This window comes from Hordeum vulgare, chromosome 4H (assembly GCF_904849725.1).
Source record: "Hordeum vulgare subsp. vulgare chromosome 4H, MorexV3_pseudomolecules_assembly, whole genome shotgun sequence".
Classification (NCBI taxonomy): Eukaryota; Viridiplantae; Streptophyta; class Magnoliopsida; order Poales; family Poaceae; genus Hordeum; species Hordeum vulgare.
Genome location: NC_058521.1, coordinates 145,846,011 through 145,862,629, shown reverse-complemented (window position 1 = coordinate 145,862,629; position 16,619 = coordinate 145,846,011).

The following is a 16,619-nucleotide window of genomic DNA, read 5'->3' as shown; positions in this document are numbered from 1 at the left end:
TGACGAGAGTGATTAACTCAAGGTCGACAGATAATTCATAATCCTTATCAGTCACAAAGATGGACGAAGTAGCAAACTTTGGGTCGTATTTCATCCTAGCGTTCAGAGATTTTTCTTTCCACTTGCGCAGTAAATTCTCAACATCTAGCTATACTTACACGCAAGAAAATCCTCAGCTATCTCGCCCTCCATAACATAACGCTCAGGCATATCAGGCAATTCAGGCATAATAGCAGGTTCTACTTCAATAGCATCAGCAGTTTCAGAAGTATCATCACATCTAGCAGCAACTCTAGCAATTTGTGCATCAAGGAATGCACCAAGTGGCAAAGCAGTATTAAGCATAGCATCATCAGGCAGAGCAGTATCAAGCATAGCATCATCAGGCAAAGCAGTATCAAGCATAGCATCATCATAAGAATCATGGGCAGCAGAAGTAGCATCATCAAGCACATGCGACATATCAAGATTTCTAGTAGGAGGGGGTGTCGCAAACTTACTCATAACTGAAGGTGAATCAAGTGCAGAGCTAGATGGCAGTTCCTTACCTGTCCTCGTAGTTGAGGGCAAGACTTTAGTTCTTGGATCTATCGGATTCCTCATAGTGACCAGTAGACATAAATCCCAAGTGACTCAGAGAACATAGTTGTGCCTCCCCGGCAACGGCGCCAGAAAATAGTCTTGATAACCCACAAGTATAGGGGATCGCAACAGTTTTCGAGGGTAGAGTATTCAACCCAAATTTATTGATTCGACTCAAGGGGAAGCCAAAGAATATTCTCAAGAATTAGCAGCTGAGTTGTCAATTCAACCACACCTGAAAGATTTAGTATCTGCAGGAAAGTATCAGTAGCAAAGTAGGGTGATAGCAGCAGTAGCAACAGTAACCAGTAGCAGCAAAGTGACAGTTGTAGCAGCAAAGTAACGTAGCAAGAACCAGTAGGAAAAGACTCGTAGGCATTGGATCGGTGATGGATGATTAACCCGGATGTTATTCATCATGCAACAGTTCTACCACAGAGAGATATGTAACTAGCTCTAGTTCGTCAATCTAATGTAGGCATGTATTCCGTATGTAGTCATACGTGCTTAGGGAAAAGAACTTGCATGACATCTATTGTCCATCCCTCCCGTGGCAGCGGGGTCCTAATGGAAACTACGGGATATTAAGGTCCTCCTTTTAATAAAGAACCGGACCAACGCATTAACACTTGGTGAATACATGAACTCCTCATATTATGGTCATCTCCGGGAGTGGTTCCGGCTATTGTCACTCCGGGGTTGCCGGGTCATAACACATAGTAGGTGACTACAACTTGCAAGATAGGATCAAGAACACACATAAACTGGTGAGAACATAATAGGTTCAGATCTGAAATCATGGCACTCGGGCCCTAGTGACAAGCATTAAGCATAGCAAAGTAGTAGCAACATCAATCTCAGAACATAGTGGATACTAGGGATCAATCCCCGTCAAAACTTACTCGATTACATGATAGATCTCATCCAACCCATCACCATCCAGCAAGCCTACGATGAGATTACTCACGAACGGTGAAGAGCATCATGGAATTGGCGATGAAGGAAGGTTGATGATGACGATGGCGACGATCTCCCCTCTCCGGAGCCCAAAACGGACTCCAGATCTGCCCTCCAGATGAAGAACAGGAGGTGGCAGCGCTTCTGTATCATAGAATACGATGAACTCTTCTCCTTGATTTTTTTCCCTAGCGAGATGGACTAAATAGAGCTAGATTTGGAGGCGGTGGAGCGTTGTGGGCCCCACAAGCCTGCCAGGCACGGCCAGGGGTGCCCGCGCCTGGTGGGCTTGTGGGCTCACGGCTCCACATCCTCTGCTGATTCTTGCGCCAGTATTTTTCTTAAATTCCACAAAAATTCTCAGTAAATTTCGAGGTCATTCCGAGAACTTTTATTTCTGCGCAAAAACAACACCATGGCAATTCTGCTGAAAATAGCGTTAGTCCGGGTTAGTTCCATTCAAATCATGCAAATTAGAGTCCAAAACAAGGGCAAAAGAGTTCGTAAAAGTAGATACGACGAAGACGTATAAACTCGCGGCGGAAGTGAGCCTTGTCACCAAAGAGGACGTCCAGCTGGATTTTGCCGATAGGCGAGCTGGACTGCCCCGGCACGATGCCGTGGAAGATAGTGTTGGTCGGCAGGACGTCCGTCTCCTTGATCCTGAGCTTGCGGAGAGTGTCGAGGTAGAGGATGTTGATGCTGTTGCCGCGACCAACACCCAGGAGAACCGGTACGTGAGCCTCTTGGAGGCGAAGGTGGGGTCGAGGACGAGCACGTATGAGCCCGGGTTGGGCATCACTACAGGATGGTCGACCCGACTCCATGTGATGGGCTTTTCAGACCAATGCATGTATTGGGGAACCGGGGGGACCGTAGCATTCACCTCACGCCGTCGCTGGCGCAGGCTATGCTTGTCGTCGCCTTCACTAGTGAAGACAACGAATGCTCCGTATTGATGGGGGTAGTCATCGTGGAGGCGGCCGTCGTCGCGAGGCGGCGGCGATGGAGCCGGAGCAGGACCAGGAGCCAGGGCTTGAGGCGCAGCGTGTGCACCTAGGGCAGCCGGCAGGCCCTCCCCTTGCGACAACCATCGTGAAAAGCTGTACTATCGAAGGGTGTGGGTAGAAGGTTGTGCCCCAGAGTGTATCTTGCAGGGGCGTCAAGCAGCTGCTCGAAAGTCTGCTTGGGCAACCAGTTGCTCCTGTTGGGCCGCTTCCGTTGAGAGCCGGCTTGAGAAGCCGATGCCTCACCCTCCATGCTGGCCACCAACTTGTTGTTGGAGCGCGAATCTAGTTGATCCACCTTGCGCTTATTGTTGTTCTGGCCGCCTCGACTGTCTCCAGCCGGCTTGGGAGTAGCCGGCGTGGGGACAGCCTTGTCCGAGGCGGTCACCTTGACTCGCATCACGGAGTCGGCCATGGCGTACTTGTCCGCCTTGGCCCTGAGCACCGCCAGAGAGGTGGGCTCGGCGCACATGAGCTTGTGCTTGAGGAGAGTGTCGTCTCGGCAACCGTCGATGAAGTACTGGATGGCCTGTACCTCATGCACTCCCTCGCAGGAGTTGCGAAGCTCTGTCCAGCGAGTGACGTAGTCGCGAAGGGGTTTGTCGGGCCTCTGGACGCACATGGCCAGCTTGCGAGGCTGGCCAAGGCGCTTGTAGGTGCCAGTTAAGTTGTAGACGAAGGCCTCCTCAAAGTCCACCCATGAGTTGATGCTGCCGGCTGGAAGGTTGTTAAGCCAAGTCCGAGTCGAGCCGGCGAACATGAGTGGGACGTAGCGGACTGCTACGCGTTTGTTGCCCCTGGCAATGCCAACGGCGGTGGTGTAGTCGATCAGCCAGTCCTCTGGCTTATCGGTGTCGTTGTACTTGGGAGTGTCCCGAGGCAAGGTGAAGCCTCGGGGAAACGGCTCCCCTCGGATCCGGGGGCCGAAGCAGGCCGGACCGATGGGGCCGTCCTCCTCCAGGAGGGCTTGATACGTCTCCAACATATCTATAATTTTTGATGGTTTCATGCTATTATCTTGTCAAACTTTGGATGTTTTGCAGGCGTTTTATTTATTTTTTGGGACTAACTTATTAACTCACTGTCAAGTGCCAGTTCCTGTTTTTTCCATGTTTTTGACCCCTTTCAGAGGAGATTTTGAAACGGAGTCCAAACGAAAGAAAACCCCCAAAAAGATTTTTTTTCTGGAACGGAAGAAGATCGGGGAGCTTGGGAGCCAAGGCAGGGGAGCATCAAGGGCCCCACAAGCCCCCACCCCGCGGCCAGGGGAGGTTGCGCCATCCAGGGTTGTGGGCCCCCTGAGCGTCCCCTGACCTAGGGTTGCGCCTATATATTCCCTAAATATCCCAAAAAAATCACGAGATCATCGACAGTACTTTTCCGCCGCCGCAAGCTTCTGTCTCCGCAAGTCCCATCTGGGGCACATTCTGGTGCCCTGTTGGAGGGGGGATTCGGACACGGAGGGCTTCTCCATCAACACCATGACCTCTCCGATGATGCGTGAGTAGTTCACCATAGACCTACGGGTCCATAGCTAGTAGCTAGATGGCTTCTTCTCCCTCTTGGATCTTCAATACAAAGTTCTCCATGATCTTCATGGAGATCTATCCGATGTAATCTTCTTTTGCGGTGTGTTTGTCGAGATCCGATGAATTGTGGATTTATGATCAGATTATCTATGAATCTTATTTGAGTTTCTTCTGATCTCTCTTATGCATGATTTCATATCCTTGTAATTCTCTTCGAGTTGTGGGTTTTGTCTGGCCAACTAGATCTATGATTCTTGCAATGGGAGAAGTGCTTGGTTTTGGGTTCATACTGTGCGGTGACCTCACCTAGTGACAGAAGGGGTAGCGAGGCATGCGTCGTGTTGTTTCCATCAAGGGTAAAAATATGGGGTTTTCATCATTGGTTTGAGATTATCCCTCTACATCATGTCATCTTGCTTAAAGCGTTACTCTGTTCGTCATGAACTCAATACACTAGATGCATGTTGGATAGCGGTCGATGTGTGGAGTAATAGTACTAGATGCAAAAAGTATCGGTCTACTTGTCTCAGACGTGATGCCTATATGTATGATCATTGCCTTAGATATCGTCATGACTTTGCGCGGTTTTATCAATTGCTCGGCAGTAATTTGTTCACCCACCGTAACACTTGCTATTTTGAGAGAAGCCTCTAGTGAACACTATGGCCCCCAGGGTCTACTCCACACCATATTTTCAGCCTTACACTTTTTACTTTGTTGCACTTTCCGCCTTCAGATCTCACTTTGCAAACAATCTTGAAGGGATTGACAACCCCTTTGAAGCGTTGGGTGCAAGCTTGCTTGTGTTTGTGCAGGTACTCTGGACTTGACGGGACCCTCCTTCTGGATCGATACCTTGGTTCTCAAACTGAGGGCAATACTTACTGCTCATGTGTTGCATCACCCTTTCCTCTTCAAGGGAAAAACCAACGCAAGCCCAGCCTTTGTCAACGTGTCAATTTTTGGCGCTGTTGTCTATGGGATAGCAGGGTTGACTGGGTCAGGGCGTTGAGTCGCCTGCGTGCATCCTGGTCGCCCTAGGGAACGCGAGTGCCGATCCGAGCCGCAATCGGAAGGACACCTTGCGAACCGGTGGCATGGGTCCTCCCCGGATGAGCAACCTCATACACCGAGTCGCTCTCGTCGCCTCCGCGACGCCAGCTCGAAGTATGCTCGCTCTGGCGCTGGGAGCGCCTGTCTTGGCTTCCCTCGCCCTTCCGGCCGGAAGTGCGATGCGAGGAAGCTCCCTCCGCATGCTAATGACCGCTAGGGTTGCGGCGTACTCTGGGGTTGGGTCCCGAAGACTCTGATTGAGCTTGACCGGGGTCAATCCGTGTCTGCTGCTCATTGGCAGCGTCAAGGAGATCCTTGACCCACTTCTCCTGGAAGGCACGCTCCTCGCCCTCCAAGATTGGCGTTTCTTCCATGGCCGCATGTGCTGCCCGCAAGTTGGATGCCCGAGTCTCGTAGACGTCCTGTTTTCTGCCTAGAATCTCGGTAATGAACCGGTCGCGGCCGCGGACCGAACCAAACCGGCTAGGGGCCTCGGAAACCGGAGTGAGGCCATATGCTGATTTATACTTACGATGCGTGGCCTCCATCCGGCGCTTCGCCGAAGCGATGGCGGTGCCCTCCTCCAAGATTTGCTTGCGATCCTCCTCGAGCAGGGCTCGTGCGTCGTTAGGGTTTGTGCAGGCGGCGATGGGCATCTTCAGGCCGGTTAGAGCAGCCTGAAGAGTGTCAGCGGTGACAGCAGCAGGGTCAGCAGCGTCTGCTGACGCTTTGCCCTGAGCCGTGCTGGTGTCGGCGCCGATCACCATCACCTCCACGATGTTGGAGACGATGGCGACATGGTATGGGGTGAAGAATCCCACCGACTGCGGAAGGCCGTCGAAGACGGGTACGTTGCTGGGGTACACGTCGTGCGTAGGCGTCTCAGCGATAGAGAGCCTACTCAAGCTGGCGCACAGCGCCTCGACATCGAAGTCCTCGCCAAAGTAGCGAGGATCGTCATAGAGGCGCGGGTCGCTAAAGAGAATGTTGAGGTTCTCCATAGCAGCGACAACGACGTTAGGAGGCGCCTCGTCATCGGACTCCTCGTCTGAATCCGCACGGCGGACCGGGACGTAGATCATCCTCGGCGTTGGCTCATCGAAGGCGGGCTCCACGGGCATGCAGATCGATCCGGACGCGATGCATCCGGTGGTGTAGGTGCGAGGCCCCGCCCAGCGCGTAAAGCCAACCGATGTCGTGATCGGCCCCACGGTGGGCACCAAATGTCAACGAATACTCACAACATATGCCATGGGTAGGCTAAAGAAGGTAGGAACCGAAGTGGCAACGGAGGGCGCTGGGGGCGAGGTTGGTACAAGCATGAAACACACGATGTACCCAGGTTCAGGGCTCTCCGGAGAGATAATACCCCTAGTCCTACCGAAGTGTATGATATGTATGGATGGGATTATAGGGTTGCTCCTAGAGCTGTATTGCGGAGGAGGAAGAAGGATCAGCCGTCTTGTCTCATCCGGTTGGTGTGTGTGTGTGTGTGTGATCAGTTGGCCGACCCTCTGCATGGAGGGGGGCCGGGGGGGTTTTATAGACGAACCCACCAGCCTACAATATGGATAAAGGGTACAAGAGTGGGACCCGGCTGGCAGCCTCGCCGGCTGGCCAGGGGGCCCACGAGGGTCTTGTCTTCTCGCTTGAGGGGGCCGCCGGCTGCGAGGTCCCATCTGGCTGTGGGACCCGTCGGCTAGCCAATGGGGCTCTCGCGTAAGGTTGGCGGAGGACACGCATGGTACGTCCGGCGTCGTCCTGCGAGATTCGTCATGGGTAGGTGGTACGACCACCTCCACTGTTCCCACACCGAGTGAAGTAATGGAGTGGGAGTTTGACGGCCGACACTGTGCTGGGTGATGGATCAGAGCCGGGGGGAGGTCAGCGGCGTGGTCGCCGACGCTGGTACCCGCCGTGAACTCCGATCTAGTACCTTTGCTGACGCGTAGCCACCTTTAGTCGTAGGGTCTCGTCATGACCTACGATCTGATGTGACTTGAGATCCCCGGCTAGCCCGCTTGTCTAGCCAGCTTGGGCATGGCCGCCTCGTTCCTAGCCGGCTGGCTTGGCCTAGGCGGCCAGGAAGAGGTAGGCGTCTTGCTTCTAGCCGGCAGGTGCTGCCCAGTCGGCCAGAGAGTTGGTCGTCTTGCCCCCTAGCCGGTAGGTGTTCCCTAGCCGGCAAGAGGACTTGTGCCTTGCAGACTGGTTCTTGGACATTCCTTTGGGGCCGGCGATAAAGGAGCAGGCTCGTTGAGCCTACCTCGGGGTTATCCCCCCGACACTTAGTGATTCATGCATGTTCTGTGTTGCTTTTTATTGCTTTGTCCAAGTAGTAGATCGTAACTCCAAGAGGGAGCGTTATGCATGATTGTGGGTTCGGGCCCCTCGATGTCTAGCTTGAGTGATAGAAACATGATACTAGGAGATGTGCTTGTTGCCACCAGGGAGAAAACAACGGTGCTTGTGACCACAGTTGCAAGGATTGTTTACCTTACGCATAGTTCGTTAATGCAGTTGTCCGTTGCTTTGAGTTTACACTTTGGGTGGGGCTCGCAACTTAATACCGGAGAGATGTTCTGGATAGATATCTCAAGGTGGATGATTAGTAAGTAGATGTTGATGAATAAACGGTCTACTTGTCTTGGCATACTGCCCATTACTATTGAACCTCTAACTATCAAGGAGCATAATTAGCATTGCGGTGCGATCATAATTATGTCAATTGCCCAACAGTGATTTGTTTACCCAAGCATAGTTGTTTATCATCTTTTGGGAGAGAGACATCATTAGTCAACATCATGTGACTCCGGTCCATATCACCATCATTATTTACACCTCCACCATTTACCGCTTTCATTTACCTTTTCGTTGCAATCACTATTACCTTCCCGCTTGTGTTTTGATCCTTTGCAAACAACAAGTCCGGAGAGATTGACAACCTCTCTGTACTCATTGGGAGCAAAGTTATTTGTTGTGTGTGCAGGTCCACGTCTTCTGCTAGCATCAGGGTGGAAGACACCTACTTGTTGATCCTAGGAGTCCTACTGGTTCGATAAACCTTACAGTCTCTGTGTGAGGGAAATTTGCTGCTGACTACATCTCCACCTTCCACTTGTGTTAACCAACGAGGGGCGAGAAGTATATCCATCAACTCGTCATCAGTCGCCTATTCGTTGCAAGTACGAGGGAAAACCTGAATATGACACGGAGGGTGATGAAAGAAGCTGATGATACACCTGTGTCTATTCATCCGGGTAGTACCAAGATGTACTAAGACATCCGTCAAAGGTTCTGGTGGTCAAACATGAAGCAAGACATTGCCAGCTATGTTGCAGAATGTGACATTTGCTGTCGAATCAAAGCATAACATCAAAGGCATGCTGGAACTCTACAACCTATTACTATTCCTCAATGGAAATTGGACCTTGTCAAAATGAACTTTGTTACTGGTTTTACCAGATCACAGAAAGGTAATGATGCTATTCTTGTCATCATTGACCGTCTGTCCAAAGTTGCACATTTTCTGGCCATCAAAGAAACCATCAATGCTAATCAGCTCGTAGAAATATATATGTCCAGAATTGTTTCACTCCATGGTATTCCATTGGTAATTAGCTTAGACCGTGGCAGCTTATTCACTTAAAGATTCTTGGCCAGTTTCCACGAGGCTATGGGAACTTATCTATTCTTTAGCACCAATTTTCATCCTCAATCCCAGGGATAAGTTGAACGAGTCAACCATACTCTTGAACACATGCTTCGAGCTTGTGTCATTTCCTTCGGCAAGAAGTGGGAGGAATCTCTCCCGTATGCCGAGTTCTCCTACAACAATAGCTATCAAGCTAGTCTGAAGATGCCCCCCTTTGAAGTGTTGTATGGATGAAAGTGTCGAACTCCTCTGAATTGGTCAGAAACTGGGGAACGTTCACTCTTCGGTCTGAATATTATCCAACATGGCGAATATCAAGTTCGCGTTATTCGTGAGAATGTGAAGGCTGCTCAGTCTCGTCAGAGGAGTCAGTATGAGTGTCATCACAAATATATGGTCTATCAACCGGCAAAAAAGCTTATCTTCGAGTCACACAATGAGGGATGCACACCGCTTTGGTATCTAGGGCAAGCTAGCTCCTCGCTATATTGGTCCATTCACTATTCTCGAAAGGCGCGGAAAGGTGGCATATCAATTGGAACTACCGTCTAACCTTTCTCAGGTTCACGATGTCTTCCGTGTGTCATAGCTCCGCCACTGCTTCAAGGATCCTATCCGAGCAGTGGATCATGATATGTTTGAGCTGCAATAAGACATTTCTTATAAAGAGATCCCGGTCCGCATTCTCGATCAAACTGAACGTCAGTTTGGTCACAAGTCAATCAAATACCTTAAAGTTTAGTGGTCAAACCATTCTGAAGATGAAGTCACTTGGGAACACGAGGATCATCTTCGTGATAATACCTCGAGCTTTTTTTCTTCTACCTCTTAATTCTTAGGACGAGAATTTCTTTTAGTAGGGGAGAATTGTGACACCCTAAATGTAATGAGCTACACTGATCATCAACAAGGGACTAATAATTTTGCTAAATTAGTCTTGATCATCTCGGTTCAAACCTCATTTCAAATCCCACCTTGAATTCAAATTCAAATATTAAATGTGAAACAAAAGTTCACAAACCTGAAAACAAAAATCATGTTTGGGTTCGAGATATTCCCTAAGTATTTATAAAATTGAAACCAACTTTTAATCAAGTATTTTAGTGCCTCTAAAATAATTTAACACACGCCAAATCATTTACTAAATTTGTGGCAGCGCTATAAATAGCAAGTTGATTTATGGGACACACCTCATAATTTACAAAATTCTTTTGGCCTTAGAAATAAATCAAAATAGAAGTAACTAATAAAACCTAAAACATGAAATGATATAAAAGAAAGGTAAGCCCCCTATTCCGTGGGGCTTAGCCCACTGCACGAGGCCGAGCCCAGCTCCCCTCATCCCTTCCTGTGTTCACACGGGCGAGGTGGATGCCTAGCAGCCGCCCATGGCCAGGATGGCCACGCGCCGGCCATCCACCAACCACCCCCACTCTATAAGGCGCCAACGACCCCATGGTACCCTAGCCCTAGACACTCCACTCCCCATTGCCTCTCCCTCTCGCCTCTCCCTCGCCTCGGAAACGTGCCCGATGCGGGCACCACCGTCGCCGCCTTGTCGTCATTGCTTCGTCGCCGTGCCGCTGCACCAATGGCTCCATCGAGACTCGTCGAACACTCTCTCGTCAACGCTAGTGAGGCCCTGGCCATTCGCCCCTTATCTCTCCAACTCTATGGTCTGCTTCCTGCGCGCATCACCGCGCCATCGTCCAATGTTGGACGCTGCCTTCGTTGCCCTGGAACTAATGTTGCTACCTGCGCACGCTCGCCCCACGCACGTGCACCGTCACGCCCTATAGTGTTGCCAAATGTGCCCCGCATCACCATTCCAACGAGCCCCGCCAACGACATCTGCCTCGACTCATCGCTGGTGCTAAATCCGTCCACTCTCGGCCCAACCACAAACCCTAGTCGATGCGGGGTTTTGGCGAGGCCAGAGCCCTCCGTCGTGGATTTTGACCACTGGTGTGATGCCGCCGACGTGCCACCGCCTGAGACACCGCTAGGTGGCCCCTGGTCAAATAACCCCTCAACTCGCTTAATGACCCATGGGCCCGTGTGTCATACGATTAGATTAGGACTAACTAAAATGTTTAAGTTAATTAGCCCAGACACTCACTCGTGGACCCCCATAATTAACTTACTAATTTAATTAAATTAAGTAGTTTAATTAGTTGAAAGTTAATAACCCATTGACAGATGGGGCCTGTTAGTTTAATTAGAAGTTTTTAATTAAATTAAACCATGTTAGCTCCACTCTCTATGATAGGTAGGTCCCATTGGTCTGTTTGACCAGTCAAACTTGGTGGTTGACATGTGATGTCATGTTGTTGCATTAAAAGAATTCTTGAATTAAAATAAATATATATTAATTTCATAATATTATAAAACTTTGGAAATTAATACAAAATAATCTATGAGTCAGATGAAAAAAAAATATGAAAGTTGCTCAGAAAAATCCCACAAATCCAAATACTTTGTCCTTTCATATATCACATGCTCCTAGCATGATGAACATGGACATTTGGTGTTAGGATCACCTGTCAGGAAAATGCCGGACACTGGGAAAACTTTCCCGCATGAATTCCTCCTCCATGTGCAAATGTATGACACGGGGAAAACTTTGCCGCATGAATTCCTCCTCCGTGTGCAATGTGTAGTACCGTGTTAGGTCAACCCTGACACAACATCTTACCATGTCACGTATACCAATGCATTTGTTTGCTATATATTTATTGTTTCTTATCCTCCTTCTCTCTGGTAGACTTCGAGACTGACGCCACTGTGACCTAGTACCACTACGGAGTCGACAACCCCTCCTTCTCGACAGAGCTTCCAGGCGAGCATTCCCCCTCCTTGAGCATTATGATATCGCCTACTATTTTGTCTCTACTGCATTAGATTAGTGTAGCTATTACTACTTATCGACTTGATCCCATAGTGCTGCATAGCATGTCCTTGCTACTGTTGTTGATACTCTACATGTTATCCTAAATGCCTAGTATAGGTTTGTTAGTATTCCTTCACTGGCCCTACATTTCTTGTCCGTCTGCTATGATATACTATTGGGATGTGATCCCCTAAGGGAGGTGATCATGGGTATATATTATACATACTATACATGATAAAATTATATGCTTAAATTCGGGTCGGCTCGTAGAGAACCCGCAAGTGATTCACAGACTGGGGGCTGGAAGACATGTTTCCCGACAACCCTCTATGTAGATCTTTGTGGCGGAGCAACACGGTAGGTTGAGACCGCCTAGGAAAGAGGTGGGCCTGGTCCCTGGTCATTGTTCGTGGATATTTCATAATAACACGCTTAATGAGTTTGTATATTTGATGTGAGTTGGTCGATTGACCTATACGCACCAACCTTCATGCGGGAACAGTTATGGGTATCTCGACATCATTGTATTAGCCGAAGCTCTTCGGACGTCAACATTGGAGTGAAGCGTGCCTGAGTGGTCCGCGTAAGCACCTGCCCTGTAAAGAGGTCGCCGGGACTGATCTCGGCTGCCCACGCAACGTGAAGGAGCGCAAAGGGCGATGGGGCCTAAGACCCCTGCGCGCATAGAATTTAGTCCGGTGGGCTGACCTTTTTGTTGAGTCTAGGTGGGGCGATGGCATGTGGATCTCCCGAGGTCGGTCATGACCCAGGAAAGTGTGTTCGGCCAGAGGTTATCAAGCATGTTGGGAAATGTGGTGCACCCTTGTAGGGGTGAATTAACTATTCGAATAGTTGTGCCTATGGTAACAGGACGACTTGGAGTTGTATTTCGACCTCTTACAACTAAAATCAAATACTTGATCAAATTCACCAAAAATAAGTGACAGATACAACTCGGCGATTTCTCTCTCTCTCTCAGGGAGACGAGGAGAGGATCTTCGGGTTAGGATTATTGCTATATGTTGATACTGATTACTATAAAATCTATTCTCTTCTCATGTTGCAAGATGATGGCTGCCAGAAGCGTAGTCTTCGAGAGGACTAGCTTCCCCCTTATTCTGGCATTCTATAGTTTAGTCCACACATACTACCCATTTCATTTGATACCAATGCATATGTAGTTTAGACCTGATGTAAGTCTCGCGAGTACTTTGGATGAGTACTCACAACCGCTTTTGCTACCTTTTTCCCCTGTGTTTTTCTACCCGGTTGTTGTGATCAGATAAAGGATCCCAGGAGCGAGATGCTACCGTCAATGACTGCTACTATCTCGACGGAGCCTACTACTACTTGGAGGCCACTAACGACTAGGAGTAGTTAGGAGGCTCCGAGGCAGGAGGCCTTGCCTTTTCAATCAATATATCTTCTAAATTTGCCTTCTTAAGGCAAAACTTGTTTACTTAATGTCTATACCCAGATAATGTTGCTTCCATTCACTGATGTATTCAAGCCCTCATATACCTTTATGTTTGAATTTGTGTCTAGAGTTCTGTTGTGATATTGATTAGTGAGTCCTTGATCTTGATCGTACACGTTCGTGTCTATGATTAGTGTACGATCAAATCGAGGGCGTCACACGCTGGTCCGAGCTGCTTCATCCCACAATACCGCCGAATAAAAATAAGACTAGGGGGTAAGCAATTTGAACATCAATGCCCATAAACACTTTGTGCTCTACTCGTTCATATCATCTACACGTAGACCTAGCTCATGATGTCATTGTTCGGCAACGTTGCACGGGAAACAAAAAATATTCCTACGCATACCCAAGATCTATCTATGGATATGTATAGCTACGATAGGGGAGTGTATATGCATACCCTTTTAGATCGCTAAGCGGAAGCGTTAAGAAACACGGTTGATGTAGTCGAATGTCTTCGTGATCCGACCATGATCCGCCCGATCTAGCACCAAACGGACAACACCTTCGTGTTCAACACATGTACAGCTCGATGACTGATGACCCACAAGTATAGGGGATCAATCGTAGTCCTTTCTATAAGTAAGAGTGTCAAAATAAGAATTAAGACAAACATCCCACTTATGATAAATCAGGAAAAAAATCCTCGTTGATTTTTACGGCGTTTGGAGTTGCGCAGAATAGGTATCTCAACTTTGCTCCACTTTCAGGACAGAATTCCAGTTGCGGGCATTCTCCCTCTTCATGTAAACCTTGCAAAATAAGAGAGAAAAGGCATAAGAATTGTACCGTGAAGTGAAATAACAGCCAAAGAAGCGATAAATATCAACATGAAAACATGATGCAAAATGGACGTATCAACTCCCCCAAGCTTAGACCTCGCTTGTCCTCAAGCGAAAGCCTATCTCAATAAATATGTCCACATGTTTAGGGGAGAGGTGTCGACAAAACAAGATGCGAACATGCATGCATCATGATCAAGATCAGAACAGCAATACCAACATATAATCTCTCATGCTAAAGTGATAATTCCTTCACAAAGTAAAGCATGGATCAAGAACCTTACCGAGCAGTAACAACCGATAGCCTTTAGTCATTGAAGCAATTGCAATTTATCACAACATCACAAAGAGTCAAATAAGAGCTTGTAAAGAAAATCCAAATACTCAATCATTCTTTCGTTCTCTACAATTGCTACAACTCACATGGTACTCATGAGATCAAAGTTTCAGCTGGACACATAGAAAGATAGGGGCTTATAGTTTTGCCTCCCAACCGCTTACCTCAAGGGTAATGTCAACAATAATAATTCAAGAATACTTACCTCCAAGTTGACATATGAATATAGATCTTTCCCAAGCATGTGACGGTAGCCAAGACAAAGGCAAAATAAGGAATTGATGAAGATCACCATGACTCTTTCAAGGGAAAAAAGTAAAGGTACAAGATAGGCCCTTCGCAGAGGGAAGCAGAGGTTGTCATGCGCTTTTGATGTTTGGATGCGTGTCCTCTTAGTGCGGAGGAACGTCACTTTATATTGCCTCCTGTGATAAAGAACTTTATTATGCAGTCTGTCGCTTTTATGTCTTCCTCATCACAGGTTCGTACAAAGCTTATTTTCCACACACTAATAGATCATACATATTAGAGAGCAATTTTTATTGCTTGCACTGATGACAACTTACTTGAGGGATCTTATTCAATCCATAGGTAGGTATGGTGGACACTCATGGCAAAACTGGTTTGAAGGTTTATGGATGCACAAGTAGTATCTCTACTTGGTGCGGGAGTTTTGGCTAATATGAGATGGAAACAATCGTCACATGCTAAGGTATCACTAATCATATAACATTGTTCGGAGCCAAGCAAACACAATTCATTACATGGTCTTCCTTGTCCAACATCTAGTTCTAGGCATGTAATAGTTTAGTGAGTGTTCACAATCATAGATGGTGTCAGAGATGATATATTTATATGTGAAACTCTCCTTCTTTATCACTTCCTATTAATTGCAACCATGACCAAGGTCTACGTTTGTCTACCCTCAACAAGTTTCAATCATCATTCTTTTTTTAAGTGAAGCCATCACTTCCCATAAGATCATTACATGATCTTTCATGCTTTTGTTCTATTCTCACTCTTTTGATCATGGCAAGAGGCAAAGCCCTTCAACTAAGACACTCTTTATTATATGGCTCGCGAGCAAGAATACATCGGGGGTGACACAAAGCAAAACTCGAAACTAAAACACTAAGACTTTTAAACTACTAGAGAAAGAGAAAACTGTGAAGGAAAACTAAAAAAATGGTAAAGGCAAAAGATGTGATGGTGATACGATACCGGGGAAACTCCCCCAAGCTTGGCAAAAGCCAAGGGGATTGCCCATACCAATGCTCAGTTGTCATCCTTTGGTGGTGATGGTGGAGTTGTTGCAACATGAGTTTGATCCTCCGTCTTCCAAGGCATAGATGCTCCATCATGGAAAGATGAACGAGTCTCCGGAATCCTCAAATCTGCAGCCAACCTTATTGATTTAAATCTATACTCATACTCACAGTTTTGGTTCTGCAGGTCATAGATCTGGCCCTGGAGTTGATCAACCCTGTCATAGAGCTTGGAGAGGTGCTTCCCAATGTCATGGCATCAATCCTGTGCTTGTTGGTGAACTCCATGATCATCATGTGGTTTGCGTTGAGTCCACGCTCCATCATCCCTTGGCACTTGAAGACTTGTTGCTCCATTGCTTCGAGCCTCGTCTTCACGCTTCCGGTCTTCTTAGGCCCCTCAACATCATGGATGTGCAACATCCCCTCACGCATCTCGATAGATTGAGGGTGTTGCAGCACTTCCGTAAGGTAGGTATTGATGACCTTCTCGAAGATCTTGTCCTTCGGAGCTTTTGGGGAAGTCATAGTGATCTAGATCTGCAACAGAAACATGCTCGAAATGAAAAACAGAGGAAATGAGCGTGATGCAGGGGTCAGACCAAACGGAAGTATATATAATGATTTTTTCCAGACCGGAAGGAGTACCCTGCACGAAAACAGAGTCCGGGAGGCGCACGAGGTGGCCACAAGCCCTCACGGCGCGGCCAGGGGGTGGGCCCGCGCCGTGCAGGCTTGTCGCCTCCTCGCGCACTTTCCGGACTACTTCCAATTTTTGTATTTTTTTCAAATATTCCAAAACAGAGAAAAATTCCTACTAGAAAAGTTTTGGACTCTGTTTTCTTACTGAATCACATACCTCTTCGTTTTCGGAGTCTGAAACAGGCTGATAAATATCCCTTAGGTATTCTTCTGGAGTTATGGTATTGATAATATTGCTTTCAACATTTATGGGAGTACCTGAGATATAATGCTTGATTCTCTGCCCATTTACCACTCTCGGACAATTACCTTCCGTGTTGTTGATCTTGATAGCACCGAAACGATATACTTCCTCAACAACATAGGGACCTTCCCATTTAGAG